The sequence below is a fragment of the Taudactylus pleione genome, unplaced genomic scaffold (assembly GCF_031769625.1).
Source record: "Taudactylus pleione unplaced genomic scaffold, aTauple2 ptg000484l, whole genome shotgun sequence".
Taxonomy (NCBI): Eukaryota; Metazoa; Chordata; class Amphibia; order Anura; family Myobatrachidae; genus Taudactylus; species Taudactylus pleione.
In genome coordinates this window covers 1,686,910-1,704,149 of record NW_028284886.1, presented here as the reverse complement: position 1 = coordinate 1,704,149, position 17,240 = coordinate 1,686,910, and positions in this window count along the sequence as shown.

Here is a 17,240-nt window from a genome sequence, read left to right as displayed (position 1 = left end):
CTACATGAATGTTATGTTTAGCACTTCTTCTCTTCTCCTACATGAATGTTATGTTGAGCACTTCTCTTCTCCTACATGAATGTTATGTTTAGCACTTCTATTCTCCTACATGAATGTTATGTTTAGCACTTCTCTTCTAATACATGAATGTTACCTTTAGCACTTCTTCTCTTCTCCTACATGAATGTTATGTTTAGCACTTCTCTTCTCATACATGAATGTTATGTGTAGCACTTCTCTTCTCCTACATGAGTTATGTTTAGCACTTCTTCTCTTCTCCTACATGAATATTATGTGTAGCACTTCTCTTCTCCTACATGAATGTTATGTTTAGCACTTCTCTTCTACTACATGAATGTTATGTTTAGCACTTCTCTTCTCCTACATGAATGTTATATTTAGTACTTCTTCTCTTCTACATGAATGTTATTTTTAGCACTTCTCTTCTCCTACATGAATGTTATGTTTAGTACTTCTTCTCTTCTACATGAATGTTATGTTTAGCATTTCTGTTCTCCTACATGAATGTTATGTTTAGTACTTATTCTCTTCTACATGAATGTTATGTTTAGCATTTCTCTTCTCCTATATGAATGTTATGTTGAGCACTTCTCTTCTCCTACATGAATGTTATGTTAGCACTTCTCTTCTCCTACATGAATGTTATGTTTAGCACTTCTCTTCTCCTACATGAATGTTATGTTTAGCACTTCTCTTCTTCTACATGAATCTTATGTTTAGCACTTCTCTTCTCCTACATGAATGTTATGTTTAGCACTTATTCTCTTCTCCTACATGAATGTTATGTTTAGCACTTCTATTCTCCTACATGAATGTTATGTTTAGCACTTCTCTTCTTCTACATGAATGTTATGTTTAGCACTTCTCTTCTCCTACATGAATGTTACCTTTAGCACTTCTTCTCTTCTATATGAATGTTATGTTTAGCACTTCTCTTCTCCTACATGAATGTTATGTTTAGCACTACTCTTCTCCTACATGCATGTTATGTTTATCACTTCTCTTCTCATACATGAATGTTATGTTTAGCACTGCTTCTCTTCTCCTACATGAATGTTTTGTTGAGCTCTTCTCTTCTCCTACATGAATGTTATGTTTAGCACTTCTCTTCTCCTACATGAATGTTATGTTTAGCACTGCTTCTCTTCTCCTACATGAATGTTATGTTGAGCACTTCTCTTCTACTACATTAATGTTATGTTTAGCACTTCTCTTCTCCTACATGAATGTTATGTTTAGCACTTATTCTCTTCTCCTACATGAATGTTATGTTTAGCTCTTCTATTCTCCTACATGAATTTTATGTTTAGCACTTCTCTTCTCCGACATAAATGTTATGTTTAGCACTTCTATTCTCCTAGATGAATGTTATGTTTAGCACTTCTCTTCTCCTACATGAATGTTATTGTTAGCACTTCTCTTCTCCTACATGAATGTTATGTTTAGCCCTTCTCTTCTCCTACATGAATGTTATGTTTAGCACTTCTCTTCTCCTACATGAATACTATGTTTAGCACTTCTCTTCTCCTACATGAATGTTATGTTTAGCACTTCTCTTCTCCTACATGAATGTTATGTATAGCATTTCTCTTCTCCTACATGAATGTTATGTTTAGCACTTCTCTTCTCCTACATGAATGTTATATTTAGTACTTCTTCTCTTCTACATGAATGTTATTTTTAGCACTTCTCTTCTCCTACATGAATGTTATGTTTAGTACTTCTTCTCTTCTACATGAATGTTATGTTTAGCATTTCTGTTCTCCTACATGAATGTTATGTTTAGTACTTATTCTCTTCTACATGAATGTTATGTTTAGCATTTCTCTTCTCCTACATGAATGTTATGTTGAGCACTTCTCTTCTCCTACATGAATGTTATGTTAGCACTTCTCTTCTCCTACATGAATGTTATGTTTAGCACTTCTCTTCTCCTACATGAATGTTATGTTTAGCACTTCTCTTCTTCTACATGAATCTTATGTTTAGCACTTCTCTTCTCCTACATGAATGTTATGTTTAGCACTTATTCTCTTCTCCTACATGAATGTTATGTTTAGCACTTCTATTCTCCTACATGAATGTTATGTTTAGCACTTCTCTTCTTCTACATGAATGTTATGTTTAGCACTTCTCTTCTCCTACATGAATGTTACCTTTAGCACTTCTTCTCTTCTATATGAATGTTATGTTTAGCACTTCTCTTCTCCTACATGAATGTTATGTTTAGCACTACTCTTCTCCTACATGCATGTTATGTTTATCACTTCTCTTCTCATACATGAATGTTATGTTTAGCACTGCTTCTCTTCTCCTACATGAATGTTTTGTTGAGCTCTTCTCTTCTCCTACATGAATGTTATGTTTAGCACTTCTCTTCTCCTACATGAATGTTATGTTTAGCACTGCTTCTCTTCTCCTACATGAATGTTATGTTGAGCACTTCTCTTCTACTACATTAATGTTATGTTTAGCACTTCTCTTCTCCTACATGAATGTTATGTTTAGCACTTATTCTCTTCTCCTACATGAATGTTATGTTTAGCTCTTCTATTCTCCTACATGAATTTTATGTTTAGCACTTCTCTTCTCCGACATAAATGTTATGTTTAGCACTTCTATTCTCCTACATGAATGTTATGTTTAGCACTTCTCTTCTCCTACATGAATGTTATTGTTAGCACTTCTCTTCTCCTACATGAATGTTATGTTTAGCCCTTCTCTTCTCCTACATGAATGTTATGTTTAGCACTTCTCTTCTCCTACATGAATACTATGTTTAGCACTTCTCTTCTCCTACATGAATGTTATGTTTAGCACTTCTCTTCTCCTACATGAATGTTATGTATAGCATTTCTCTTCTCCTACATGAATGTTATGTTTAGCACTTCTCTCCTTCTACATGAATGTTATGTTTAGCACTTCTCTTCTCCTACATGAATGTTATGTTTAGCACTTCTCTTCTCCTACATGAATGTTATGTTTAGTACTTCTTCTCTTCTCCTACATGAATGTTATGTTTAGCACTTCTATTCTCCTACATGAATGTTATGTTTAGCACTTCTATTCTCCTACATGAATGTTATGTTTAGCACTTCTATTCTCCTACATGAATGTTATGTTTAGCACTTCTCTTCTCCTACATGAATGTTACCTTTAGCACTTCTTCTCTTCTCCTACATGAATGTTATGTTTAGCACTTCTCTTCTCCTACATGAATGTTATGTTTATCACTTCTCTTCTCCTACATGAATGTTATGTTTAGCATTGCTTCTCTTCTCCTACATGAATGTTATGTTTAGCACTTCTCTTCTCCTACATGAATGTTATGTTTAGCACTTCTTCTCTTCTCCTACATGAATGTTATGTTGAGCACTTCTCTTCTCCTACATGAATGTTATGTTTAGCACTTCTCTTCTCCTACATGAATGTTATATTTAGCACTTCTTCTCTTCTCCTACGTGAATGTTATGTTGAGCACTTCTCTTCTCCTACATGCATGTTATGTTTAGCACTTCTCTTCTCCTACATGAATGTTATGTTTAGCACTGCTTCTCTTCTCCTACATGAATGTTATGTTTAGCACTTCTCTTCTCCTACATGAATGTTATGTTTAGCACTTCTTCTCTTCTCCTACATGAATGTTATGTTGAGCACTTCTCTTCTCCTCCATGAATGTTATGTTTAGCACTTCTCTTCTCCTACATGAATGTTATGTTTAGCACTTCTCTTCTCCTACATGAATGTTATGTTTAGCACTTCTCTTATCCTACATGAATGTTATGTTTAGCACTTCTCTTCTCCTACATGAATGTTATGTTTAGCACTTCTCTTCTCCTACATGAATTTTATGTTTAGCACTTCTCTTCTTCTACATGACTCTTATGTTTAGCACCTCTCTTCTCCTAAATGAATGTTATGTTTAGCAATTATTCTCTTCTCCTACATGAATGTTATGTTTAGCACTTCTATTCTCCTACATGAATGTTATGTTTAGCACTTCTCTTCTCCTACATAAATGTTATGTTTAGCACTTCTATTCTCCTACATGAATGTTATGTTTAGCACTTCTCTTCTCCTACATGAATGTTACCTTTAGCACTTCTTCTCTTCTCCTACATGAATGTTATGTTTAGCACTTCTCTTCTCCTACATGCATGTTATGTTTATCACTTCTCTTCTCCTACATGAATGTTACCTTTAGCACTTCTTCTCTTCTCCTACATGAATGTTATGTTTAGCACTTCTCTTCTCCTACATGAATGTTATGTTTATCACTTCTCTTCTCCTACATGAATGTTATGTTTAGCACTTCTCTTCTCCTACATGAATGTTATGTTTAGCACTTCTCTTCTCCTACATGAATGTTATGTTTAGCACTTCTCTTCTCCTACATGAATGTTATGTTTAGCACTTCTCTTCTCCTACATGAATGTTATGTTTAGCACTTCTCTTCTCCTACATGAATGTTATGTTTAGCAATTCTCTTCTCCTACATGAATGTTATGTTTAGCACTTCTCTTCTCCTACATGAATGTTATGTTTAGCACTTCTCTTCTCCTACATGAATGTTATGTTTAGCACTTCTCTTCTCCTACATACATGTTATGTTTATCACTTCTCTTCTCCTACATGAATGTTATGTTTAGCACTGCTTCTCTTCTCCTACATGAATATTTTGTTGAGCACTTCTCTTCTCCTACATGAATGTTATGTTTAGCACTTCTCTTCTCCTACATGAATGTTATGTTTAGCACTGCTTCTCTTCTCCTACATGAATGTTATGTTGAGCACTTCTCTTCTCCTACATGAATGTTATGTTTAGCACTTCTCTTCTCCTACATGAATGTTATGTTTAGCACTTCTCTTCTCCTACATGAATGTTATGTTTAGCACTTATTCTCTTCTCCTACATGAATGTTATGTTTAGCACTTCTATTCTCCTACATGAATGTTATGTTTAGCACTTCTCCTACATAAATGTTATGTTTAGCACTTCTCTTCTCCTACATGAATGTTATGCTTAGCACTTCTCTTCTCCTACATGAATGTTACCTTTAGCACTTCTCTTCTCATACATGAATGTTATGTTTAGCACTGCTTCTCTTCTCCTACATGAATGTTATGTTTAGCACTTCTCTTCTCCTACATGAATGTTATGTGTAGCACTTCTCTTCTCCTACATGAGTTATGTTTAGCACTTCTTCTCTTCTCCTATATGAATGTTATGTGTAGCACTTCTCTTCTCCTACATGAATGTTATGTTTAGCACTTCTCTTCTAATACATGAATATTATGTTTAGCCCTTCTCTTCTCCGACATGAATGTTATGTTTAGCACTTCTCTTCTCCTACATGAATATTATGTTTAGCACTTCTTCTCTTCTCCTACATGAATGTTATGTTGAGCACTTCTCTTCTCCTACATGCATGTTATGTTTAGCACTTCTCTTCTCCTACATGAATGTTATCTTTAGCACTGCTTCTCTTCTCCTATATGAATGTTATGTTTAGCACTTCTCTTCTCCTACATGAATGTTATGTTTAGCACTTCTTCTCTTCTCCTACATGAATGTTATGTTGAGCACTTCTCTTCTCCTACATGAATGTTATGTTTAGCACTTCTATTCTCCTACATGAATGTTATGTTTAGCACTTCTCTTCTAATACATGAATGTTACCTTTAGCACTTCTTCTCTTCTCCTACATGAATGTTATGTTTAGCACTTCTCTTCTCATACATGAATGTTATGTGTAGCACTTCTCTTCTCCTACATGAGTTATGTTTAGCACTTCTTCTCTTCTCCTACATGAATATTATGTGTAGCACTTCTCTTCTCCTACATGAATGTTATGTTTAGCACTTCTCTTCTACTACATGAATGTTATGTTTAGCACTTCTCTTCTCCTACATGAATGTTATATTTAGTACTTCTTCTCTTCTACATGAATGTTATTTTTAGCACTTCTCTTCTCCTACATGAATGTTATGTTTAGTACTTCTTCTCTTCTACATGAATGTTATGTTTAGCATTTCTGTTCTCCTACATGAATGTTATGTTTAGTACTTATTCTCTTCTACATGAATGTTATGTTTAGCATTTCTCTTCTCCTATATGAATGTTATGTTGAGCACTTCTCTTCTCCTACATGAATGTTATGTTAGCACTTCTCTTCTCCTACATGAATGTTATGTTTAGCACTTCTCTTCTCCTACATGAATGTTATGTTTAGCACTTCTCTTCTTCTACATGAATCTTATGTTTAGCACTTCTCTTCTCCTACATGAATGTTATGTTTAGCACTTATTCTCTTCTCCTACATGAATGTTATGTTTAGCACTTCTATTCTCCTACATGAATGTTATGTTTAGCACTTCTCTTCTTCTACATGAATGTTATGTTTAGCACTTCTCTTCTCCTACATGAATGTTACCTTTAGCACTTCTTCTCTTCTATATGAATGTTATGTTTAGCACTTCTCTTCTCCTACATGAATGTTATGTTTAGCACTACTCTTCTCCTACATGCATGTTATGTTTATCACTTCTCTTCTCATACATGAATGTTATGTTTAGCACTGCTTCTCTTCTCCTACATGAATGTTTTGTTGAGCTCTTCTCTTCTCCTACATGAATGTTATGTTTAGCACTTCTCTTCTCCTACATGAATGTTATGTTTAGCACTGCTTCTCTTCTCCTACATGAATGTTATGTTGAGCACTTCTCTTCTACTACATTAATGTTATGTTTAGCACTTCTCTTCTCCTACATGAATGTTATGTTTAGCACTTATTCTCTTCTCCTACATGAATGTTATGTTTAGCTCTTCTATTCTCCTACATGAATTTTATGTTTAGCACTTCTCTTCTCCGACATAAATGTTATGTTTAGCACTTCTATTCTCCTAGATGAATGTTATGTTTAGCACTTCTCTTCTCCTACATGAATGTTATTGTTAGCACTTCTCTTCTCCTACATGAATGTTATGTTTAGCCCTTCTCTTCTCCTACATGAATGTTATGTTTAGCACTTCTCTTCTCCTACATGAATACTATGTTTAGCACTTCTCTTCTCCTACATGAATGTTATGTTTAGCACTTCTCTTCTCCTACATGAATGTTATGTATAGCATTTCTCTTCTCCTACATGAATGTTATGTTTAGCACTTCTCTTCTCCTACATGAATGTTATATTTAGTACTTCTTCTCTTCTACATGAATGTTATTTTTAGCACTTCTCTTCTCCTACATGAATGTTATGTTTAGTACTTCTTCTCTTCTACATGAATGTTATGTTTAGCATTTCTGTTCTCCTACATGAATGTTATGTTTAGTACTTATTCTCTTCTACATGAATGTTATGTTTAGCATTTCTCTTCTCCTACATGAATGTTATGTTGAGCACTTCTCTTCTCCTACATGAATGTTATGTTAGCACTTCTCTTCTCCTACATGAATGTTATGTTTAGCACTTCTCTTCTCCTACATGAATGTTATGTTTAGCACTTCTCTTCTTCTACATGAATCTTATGTTTAGCACTTCTCTTCTCCTACATGAATGTTATGTTTAGCACTTATTCTCTTCTCCTACATGAATGTTATGTTTAGCACTTCTATTCTCCTACATGAATGTTATGTTTAGCACTTCTCTTCTTCTACATGAATGTTATGTTTAGCACTTCTCTTCTCCTACATGAATGTTACCTTTAGCACTTCTTCTCTTCTATATGAATGTTATGTTTAGCACTTCTCTTCTCCTACATGAATGTTATGTTTAGCACTACTCTTCTCCTACATGCATGTTATGTTTATCACTTCTCTTCTCATACATGAATGTTATGTTTAGCACTGCTTCTCTTCTCCTACATGAATGTTTTGTTGAGCTCTTCTCTTCTCCTACATGAATGTTATGTTTAGCACTTCTCTTCTCCTACATGAATGTTATGTTTAGCACTGCTTCTCTTCTCCTACATGAATGTTATGTTGAGCACTTCTCTTCTACTACATTAATGTTATGTTTAGCACTTCTCTTCTCCTACATGAATGTTATGTTTAGCACTTATTCTCTTCTCCTACATGAATGTTATGTTTAGCTCTTCTATTCTCCTACATGAATTTTATGTTTAGCACTTCTCTTCTCCGACATAAATGTTATGTTTAGCACTTCTATTCTCCTACATGAATGTTATGTTTAGCACTTCTCTTCTCCTACATGAATGTTATTGTTAGCACTTCTCTTCTCCTACATGAATGTTATGTTTAGCCCTTCTCTTCTCCTACATGAATGTTATGTTTAGCACTTCTCTTCTCCTACATGAATACTATGTTTAGCACTTCTCTTCTCCTACATGAATGTTATGTTTAGCACTTCTCTTCTCCTACATGAATGTTATGTATAGCATTTCTCTTCTCCTACATGAATGTTATGTTTAGCACTTCTCTCCTTCTACATGAATGTTATGTTTAGCACTTCTCTTCTCCTACATGAATGTTATGTTTAGCACTTCTCTTCTCCTACATGAATGTTATGTTTAGTACTTCTTCTCTTCTCCTACATGAATGTTATGTTTAGCACTTCTATTCTCCTACATGAATGTTATGTTTAGCACTTCTATTCTCCTACATGAATGTTATGTTTAGCACTTCTATTCTCCTACATGAATGTTATGTTTAGCACTTCTCTTCTCCTACATGAATGTTACCTTTAGCACTTCTTCTCTTCTCCTACATGAATGTTATGTTTAGCACTTCTCTTCTCCTACATGAATGTTATGTTTATCACTTCTCTTCTCCTACATGAATGTTATGTTTAGCATTGCTTCTCTTCTCCTACATGAATGTTATGTTTAGCACTTCTCTTCTCCTACATGAATGTTATGTTTAGCACTTCTTCTCTTCTCCTACATGAATGTTATGTTGAGCACTTCTCTTCTCCTACATGAATGTTATGTTTAGCACTTCTCTTCTCCTACATGAATGTTATATTTAGCACTTCTTCTCTTCTCCTACGTGAATGTTATGTTGAGCACTTCTCTTCTCCTACATGCATGTTATGTTTAGCACTTCTCTTCTCCTACATGAATGTTATGTTTAGCACTGCTTCTCTTCTCCTACATGAATGTTATGTTTAGCACTTCTCTTCTCCTACATGAATGTTATGTTTAGCACTTCTTCTCTTCTCCTACATGAATGTTATGTTGAGCACTTCTCTTCTCCTCCATGAATGTTATGTTTAGCACTTCTCTTCTCCTACATGAATGTTATGTTTAGCACTTCTCTTCTCCTACATGAATGTTATGTTTAGCACTTCTCTTATCCTACATGAATGTTATGTTTAGCACTTCTCTTCTCCTACATGAATGTTATGTTTAGCACTTCTCTTCTCCTACATGAATTTTATGTTTAGCACTTCTCTTCTTCTACATGACTCTTATGTTTAGCACCTCTCTTCTCCTAAATGAATGTTATGTTTAGCAATTATTCTCTTCTCCTACATGAATGTTATGTTTAGCACTTCTATTCTCCTACATGAATGTTATGTTTAGCACTTCTATTCTCCTACATGAATGTTATGTATAGCACTTCTCTTCTCCTACATGAATGTTATGTTTAGCACTTCTATTCTCCTACATGAATGTTATGTTTAGCACTTCTCTTCTCCTACATAAATGTTATGTTTAGCACTTCTATTCTCCTACATGAATGTTATGTTTAGCACTTCTCTTCTCCTACATGAATGTTACCTTTAGCACTTCTTCTCTTCTCCTACATGAATGTTATGTTTAGCACTTCTCTTCTCCTACATGCATATTATGTTCATCACTTCTCTTCTCCTACATGAATGTTACCTTTAGCACTTCTTCTCTTCTCCTACATGAATGTTATGTTTAGCACTTCTCTTCTCCTACATGAATGTTATGTTTATCACTTCTCTTTTCCTACATGAATGTTATGTTTAGCACTTCTCTTCTCCTACATGAATGTTATGTTTAGCACTTCTCTTCTCCTACATGAATGTTATGTTTAGCACTTCTCTTCTCCTACATGAATGTTATGTTTAGCACTTCTCTTCTCCTACATGAATGTTATGTTTAGCACTTCTCTTCTCCTACATGAATGTTATGTTTATCACTTCTCTTCTCCTACATGAATGTTATGTTTATCACTTCTCTTCTCCTACATGAATGTTATGTTTAGCACTTCTCTTCTCCTACATGAATGTTATGTTTAGCACTTCTCTTCTCCTACATGCATGTTATGTTTATCACTTCTCTTCTCCTACATGAATGTTATGTTTAGCACTGCTTCTCTTCTCCTACATGAATGTTTTGTTGAGCACTTCTCTTCTCCTACATGAATGTTATGTTTAGCACTTCTCTTCTCCTACATGAATGTTATGTTTAGCACTGCTTCTCTTCTCCTACATGAATGTTATGTTGAGCACTTCTCTTCTCCTACATGAATGTTATGTTTAGCACTTCTCTTCTCCTACATGAATGTTATGTTTAGCACTTCTCTTCTCCTACATGAATGTTATGTTTAGCACTTATTCTCTTCTCCTACATGAATGTTATGTTTAGCACTTCGATTCTCCTACATGAATGTTATGTTTAGCACTTCTCCAACATAAATGTTATGTTTAGCACTTCTCTTCTCCTACATGAATGTTATGCTTAGCACTTCTCTTCTCCTACATGAATGTTACCTTTAGCACTTCTTCTCTTCTCATACATGAATGTTATGTTTAGCACTGCTTCTCTTCTCCTACATGAATGTTATGTTTAGCACTTCTCTTCTCCTACATGAATGTTATGTGTAGCACTTCTCTTCTCCTACATGAGTTATGTTTAGCACTTCTTCTCTTCTCCTATATGAATGTTATGTGTAGCACTTCTCTTCTCCTAGATGAATGTTATGTTTAGCACTTCTCTTCTAATACATGAATATTATGTTTTGCGACATAATATTCATGTTATGTGTAGCACTTCTCTTCTCCTACATGAGTTATGTTTAGCAATTCTTCTCTTCTCCTATATGAATGTTATGTGTAGCACTTCTCTTCTCCGACATGAATGTTATGTTTAGCACTTCTCTTCTCCTACATGAATATTATGTTTAGCACTTCTTCTCTTCTCCTACATGAATGTTATGTTGAGCACTTCTCTTCTCCTACATGCATGTTATGTTTAGCACTTCTCTTCTCCTACATGAATGTTATCTTTAGCACTGCTTCTCTTCTCCTACATGAATGTTATGTTTAGCACTTCTCTTCTCCTACATGAATGTTATGTTTAGCACTTCTTCTCTTCTCCTACATGAATGTTATGTTGAGCACTTCTCTTCTCCTACATGAATGTTATGTTTAGCACTTCTATTCTGCTACATGAATGTTATGTTTAGCACTTCTCTTCTAATACATGAATGTTACCTTTAGCACTTCTTCTCTTCTCCTACATGAATGTTATGTTTAGCACTTCTCTTCTCATACATGAATGTTATGTGTAGCACTTCTCTTCTCCTACATGAGTTATGTTTAGCACTTCTTCTCTTCTCCTACATGAATATTATGTGTAGCACTTCTCTTCTCCTACATGAATGTTATGTTTAGCACTTCTCTTCTACTACATGAATGTTATGTTTAGCACTTCTCTTCTCCTACATGAATGTTATATTTAGTACTTCTTCTCTTCTACATGAATGTTATTTTTAGCACTTCTCTTCTCCTACATGAATGTTATGTTTAGTACTTCTTCTCTTCTACATGAATGTTATGTTTAGCATTTCTGTTCTCCTACATGAATGTTATGTTTAGTACTTATTCTCTTCTACATGAATGTTATGTTTAGCATTTCTCTTCTCCTACATGAATGTTATGTTGAGCACTTCTCTTCTCCTACATGAATGTTATGTTAGCACTTCTCTTCTCCTACATGAATGTTATGTTTAGCACTTCTCTTCTCCTACATGAATGTTATGTTTAGCACTTCTCTTCTTCTACATGAATCTTATGTTTAGCACTTCTCTTCTCCTACATGAATGTTATGTTTAGCACTTATTCTCTTCTCCTACATGAATGTTATGTTTAGCACTTCTATTCTCCTACATGAATGTTATGTTTAGCACTTCTCTTCTTCTACATGAATGTTATGTTTAGCACTTCTCTTCTCCTACATGAATGTTACCTTTAGCACTTCTTCTCTTCTATATGAATGTTATGTTTAGCACTTCTCTTCTCCTACATGAATGTTATGTTTAGCACTACTCTTCTCCTACATGCATGTTATGTTTATCACTTCTCTTCTCATACATGAATGTTATGTTTAGCACTGCTTCTCTTCTCCTACATGAATGTTTTGTTGAGCTCTTCTCTTCTCCTACATGAATGTTATGTTTAGCACTTCTCTTCTCCTACATGAATGTTATGTTTAGCACTGCTTCTCTTCTCCTACATGAATGTTATGTTGAGCACTTCTCTTCTACTACATTAATGTTATGTTTAGCACTTCTCTTCTCCTACATGAATGTTATGTTTAGCACTTATTCTCTTCTCCTACATGAATGTTATGTTTAGCTCTTCTATTCTCCTACATGAATTTTATGTTTAGCACTTCTCTTCTCCGACATAAATGTTATGTTTAGCACTTCTATTCTCCTACATGAATGTTATGTTTAGCACTTCTCTTCTCCTACATGAATGTTATTGTTAGCACTTCTCTTCTCCTACATGAATGTTATGTTTAGCCCTTCTCTTCTCCTACATGAATGTTATGTTTAGCACTTCTCTTCTCCTACATGAATACTATGTTTAGCACTTCTCTTCTCCTACATGAATGTTATGTTTAGCACTTCTCTTCTCCTACATGAATGTTATGTTTAGCCCTTCTATCCTTCTACATGAATGTTATGTTTAGCACTTCTCTTCTCCTACATGAATGTTATGTTTAGCACTTCTCTTCTCCTACATGAATGTTATGTTTAGTACTTCTTCTCTTCTCCTACATGAATGTTATGTTTAGCACTTCTATTCTCCTACATGAATGTTATGTTTAGCACTTCTATTCTCCTACATGAATGTTATGTTTAGCACTTCTATTCTCCTACATGAATGTTATGTTTAGCACTTCTTCTCTTCTCCTACATGAATGTTATGTTTAGCACTTCTCTTCTCCTACATGAATGTTATGTTTATCACTTCTTTTCTCCTACATGAATGTTATGTTTAGCATTGCTTCTCTTCTCCTACATGAATGTTATGTTTAGCACTTCTCTTCTCCTACATGAATGTTATGTTTAGCACTTCTTCTCTTCTCCTACATGAATGTTATGTTGAGCACTTCTCTTCTCCTACATGAATGTTATGTTTAGCACTTCTCTTCTCCTACATGAATGTTATATTTAGCACTTCTTCTCTTCTCCTACATAAATGTTATGTTGAGCACTTCTCTTCTCCTACATGCATGTTATGTTTAGCACTTCTCTTCTCCTACTTGAATGTTATGTTTAGCACTGCTTCTCTTCTCCTACATGAATGTTATGTTTAGCACTTCTCTTCTCCTACATGAATGTTATGTTTAGCACTTCTTCTCATCTCCTACATGAATATTATGTTGAGCACTTCTCTTCTCCTCCATGAATGTTATGTTTAGCACTTCTCTTCTCCTACATGAATGTTATGTTTAGCACTTCTCTTCTCCTACATGAATGTTATGTTTAGCACTTCTCTTATCCTACATGAATGTTATGTTTAGCACTTCTCTTCTCCTACATGAATGTTATGTTTAGCACTTCTCTTCTCCTACATGAATTTTATGTTTAGCACTTCTCTTCTTCTACATGACTCTTATGTTTAGCACCTCTCTTCTCCTAAATGAATGTTATGTTTAGCAATTATTCTCTTCTCCTACATGAATGTTATGTTTAGCACTTCTATTCTCCTACATGAATGTTATGTTTAGCACTTCTATTCTCTTACATGAATGTTATGTTTAGCACTTCTCTTCTCCTACATGAATGTTATGTTTAGCACTTCTATTCTCCTACATGAATGTTATGTTTAGCACTTCTCTTCTCCTACATAAATGTTATGTTTAGCACTTCTATTCTCCTACATGAATGTTATGTTTAGCACTTCTCTTCTCCTACATGAATGTTACCTTTAGCACTTCTTCTCTTCTCCTACATGAATGTTATGTTTAGCACTTCTCTTCTCCTACATGCATGTTATGTTTATCACTTCTCTTCTCCTACATGAATGTTACCTTTAGCACTTCTTCTCTTCTCCTACATGAATGTTATGTTTAGCACTTCTCTTCTCCTACATGAATGTTATGTTTATCACTCCTCTTCTCCTACATGAATGTTATGTTTAGCACTTCTCTTCTCCTACATGAATGTTATGTTTAGCACTTCTCTTCTCCTACATGAATGTTATGTTTAGCACTTCTCTTCTCCTACATGAATGTTATGTTTAGCACTTCTCTTCTCCTACATGAATGTTATGTTTAGCACTTCTCTTCTCCTACATGAATGTTATGTTTAGCAATTCTCTTCTCCTACATGAATGTTATGTTTAGCACTTCTCTTCTCCTACATGAATGTTATGTTTAGCACTTCTCTTCTCCTACATGAATGTTATGTTTAGCACTTCTCTTCTCCTACATACATGTTATGTTTATCACTTCTCTTCTCCTACATGAATGTTATGTTTAGCACTGCTTCTCTTCTCCTACATGAATATTTTGTTGAGCACTTCTCTTCTCCTACATGAATGTTATGTTTAGCACTTCTCTTCTCCTACATGAATGTTATGTTTAGCACTGCTTCTCTTCTCCTACATGAATGTTATGTTGAGCACTTCTCTTCTCCTACATGAATGTTATGTTTAGCACTTCTCTTCTCCTACATGAATGTTATGTTTAGCACTTCTCTTCTCCTACATGAATGTTATGTTTAGCACTTATTCTCTTCTCCTACATGAATGTTATGTTTAGCACTTCTATTCTCCTACATGAATGTTATGTTTAGCACTTCTCCTACATAAATGTTATGTTTAGCACTTCTCTTCTCCTACATGAATGTTATGCTTAGCACTTCTCTTCTCCTACATGAATGTTACCTTTAGCACTTCTTCTCTTCTCATACATGAATGTTATGTTTAGCACTGCTTCTCTTCTCCTACATGAATGTTATGTTTAGCACTTCTCTTCTCCTACATGAATGTTATGTGTAGCACTTCTCTTCTCCTACATGAGTTATGTTTAGCACTTCTTCTCTTCTCCTATATGAATGTTATGTGTAGCACTTCTCTTCTCCTACATGAATGTTATGTTTAGCACTTCTCTTCTAATACATGAATATTATGTTTAGCCCTTCTCTTCTCCGACATGAATGTTATGTTTAGCACTTCTCTTCTCCTACATGAATATTATGTTTAGCACTTCTTCTCTTCTCCTACATGAATGTTATGTTGAGCACTTCTCTTCTCCTACATGCATGTTATGTTTAGCACTTCTCTTCTCCTACATGAATGTTATCTTTAGCACTGCTTCTCTTCTCCTACATGAATGTTATGTTTAGCACTTCTCTTCTCCTACATGAATGTTATGTTTAGCACTTCTTCTCTTCTCCTACATGAATGTTATGTTGAGCACTTCTCTTCTCCTACATGAATGTTATGTTTAGCACTTCTATTCTCCTACATGAATGTTATGTTTAGCACTTCTCTTCTAATACATGAATGTTACCTTTAGCACTTCTTCTCTTCTCCTACATGAATGTTATGTTTAGCACTTCTCTTCTCATACATGAATGTTATGTGTAGCACTTCTCTTCTCCTACATGAGTTATGTTTAGCACTTCTTCTCTTCTCCTACATGAATATTATGTGTAGCACTTCTCTTCTCCTACATGAATGTTATGTTTAGCACTTCTCTTCTACTACATGAATGTTATGTTTAGCACTTCTCTTCTCCTACATGAATGTTATATTTAGTACTTCTTCTCTTCTACATGAATGTTATTTTTAGCACTTCTCTTCTCCTACATGAATGTTATGTTTAGTACTTCTTCTCTTCTACATGAATGTTATGTTTAGCATTTCTGTTCTCCTACATGAATGTTATGTTTAGTACTTATTCTCTTCTACATGAATGTTATGTTTAGCATTTCTCTTCTCCTACATGAATGTTATGTTGAGCACTTCTCTTCTCCTACATGAATGTTATGTTAGCACTTCTCTTCTCCTACATGAATGTTATGTTTAGCACTTCTCTTCTCCTACATGAATGTTATGTTTAGCACTTCTCTTCTTCTACATGAATCTTATGTTTAGCACTTCTCTTCTCCTACATGAATGTTATGTTTAGCACTTATTCTCTTCTCCTACATGAATGTTATGTTTAGCACTTCTATTCTCCTACATGAATGTTATGTTTAGCACTTCTCTTCTTCTACATGAATGTTATGTTTAGCACTTCTCTTCTCCTACATGAATGTTACCTTTAGCACTTCTTCTCTTCTATATGAATGTTATGTTTAGCACTTCTCTTCTCCTACATGAATGTTATGTTTAGCACTACTCTTCTCCTACATGCATGTTATGTTTATCACTTCTCTTCTCATACATGAATGTTATGTTTAGCACTGCTTCTCTTCTCCTACATGAATGTTTTGTTGAGCTCTTCTCTTCTCCTACATGAATGTTATGTTTAGCACTTCTCTTCTCCTACATGAATGTTATGTTTAGCACTGCTTCTCTTCTCCTACATGAATGTTATGTTGAGCACTTCTCTTCTACTACATTAATGTTATGTTTAGCACTTCTCTTCTCCTACATGAATGTTATGTTTAGCACTTATTCTCTTCTCCTACATGAATGTTATGTTTAGCTCTTCTATTCTCCTACATGAATTTTATGTTTAGCACTTCTCTTCTCCGACATAAATGTTATGTTTAGCACTTCTCTTCTCCTACATGAATGTTATGTTTAGCACTTCTCTTCTCCTACATGAATGTTATGTTTAGCACTTCTCTTCTCCTACATGAATACTATGTTTAGCACTTCTCTTCTCCTACATGAATGTTATGTTTAGCACTTCTCTTCTCCTACATGAATGTTATGTATAGCATTTCTCTTCTCCTACATGAATGTTATGTTTAGCACTTCTCTCCTTCTACATGAATGTTATGTTTAGCACTTCTCTTCTCCTACATGAATGTTAT